Source organism: Sesamum indicum, linkage group LG9, assembly GCF_000512975.1.
Source record: "Sesamum indicum cultivar Zhongzhi No. 13 linkage group LG9, S_indicum_v1.0, whole genome shotgun sequence".
NCBI lineage: Eukaryota > Viridiplantae > Streptophyta > Magnoliopsida > Lamiales > Pedaliaceae > Sesamum > Sesamum indicum.
Genome location: NC_026153.1, coordinates 9297 through 10829, shown reverse-complemented (window position 1 = coordinate 10829; position 1533 = coordinate 9297). Strand labels below are relative to the sequence as shown.

The 1533-nt window shown below is 38.4% G+C and overlaps 1 long non-coding RNA gene across 2 annotated transcripts; it reads left to right on the top strand.

Moving 5' to 3' along the window:
• Positions 211–1533, top strand: LOC105169931. Of its 2 annotated transcripts, none has more exons than XR_002287773.1 (4): positions 211–523; positions 730–936; positions 1218–1298; positions 1443–1461. It is a non-coding gene; the product is annotated as an uncharacterized LOC105169931 (long non-coding RNA). The 2 variants fall into 2 exon arrangements; XR_848462.2 differs by having other exon boundaries at positions 212–523; positions 1431–1533.

The following is a 1533-nucleotide window of genomic DNA, read 5'->3' as shown; positions in this document are numbered from 1 at the left end:
ATTTTTCTAATTGATATCATATGATATAATATTGTATTGATATAGCATTTTTTAATGTCTCTCGCTCTTCGTCAGATCCTAGTAGGGATAAGGCTCTACACAAGATTAATAAAAATATCGAATTTTTAACCTATTATTTTTAATATAGGGGTTCTTTGCATTTTGATGATAATACAGGGGCAAAAATGCAATTTACCCTTGAAATCATCATCTTGTTCACGGGTCTGTCACTTTCTCACCCTCAAACCACAGTGAAACCTAATCTTCCCAACTTTACCGTTGTGATTTCAAGAAAGAAAAGAACAAAAAAACTTTACCGTTGTGTTCCCCGCGCCGGCGCATATTTATATAAGAGGAACATCCACGACCAGATTTTGAAAAATCAAAAATAGTGCAGAAGAAAAGCAAGAGGGCGCTCACATTGACATGCCCTTCTTTTTTAACAGCGGCGTTTTTGAACATCGTCTCAGACGTCCGGCCGCCTCCGCCGACTGCCCTCAGCCTCGATCTCTTCTTTCTTAAGGTATTTCTTGAGAGTCTGACATCACCTCATTGCATAAGAGTTCTTTTAAGTTTCTTGAATTATGGGTTCTTGCATTGTGAACTTAAGAGTATCTTGGTTAAAGGAAGTCTGTCTTCCCAACGGAAGATTTAATACGAGTACTTTTCAGTGTCACTGAATTTTGAAATTACACGGCCTTACTCTTTTTCCTTTTTGTCTTTTTTAAGGTCTCGATTTGTTATTTCAAGGTTCTTGAATTTCAATTACACATGGGTTCTATTGTATGTCTTGGATTACGACTGCAGTCTGCGGACAAGTGTCTGGGACTTACATACAAGGATGCTGGTGTGGACATTGTTGCTGGATCAGAACTTGTTCAGAGAATAGGCAAGATGGCTCTCTGAATTGGAGGTTTTGAAGGCTTTTCCCTTTGGGTATGGTTGTTTTTTCATATGATTATATTCAGTAGTGATCCTGTTGTCATTTTGATCGCTAGTGTCTTGAGGGATATTAATACATATTGCCTACACTCGCAAACTGGTCAACTTTTTGGCAGTCTTGTTTTTCAGAGCTTCTTTCTTGGAGGCAGATTTGGCTTTGCTTTTTCCACTTGCATTTTCTGTGTCTAGCTTTTCCTTTTTTCTTTTTGGCTCTGATTTCATTGGTCTTTTCCCATCTTATAATGTTATTTAATTGCATCCAAATGCTTTCACAGGGGATTCGTATAGAGATGGAGTGGGAACGAAACTTATGTTGGGTTTAGGGACGAATCGACGAGACTACTGGCATTGAATTGGTAATCTTTTGGTCTTTTACATGTTCTTTGTTAATAATGCATGCGTTAATCATTGTTTCGAATCAAGTTTTCACGAGTGTTAATGATATAGTAACTCCTAGGGCAAAACCTTTGTTTTTCCAAACCTGCCAGGAGAACCTGCAGGCTTTGGATTGGATTGTCATCTTTGTCCGCTGGCTGATCTTCCCTACCATTAGGTTGGGAAAGAATGTGAGTCTAGCAATGTTATAACTTG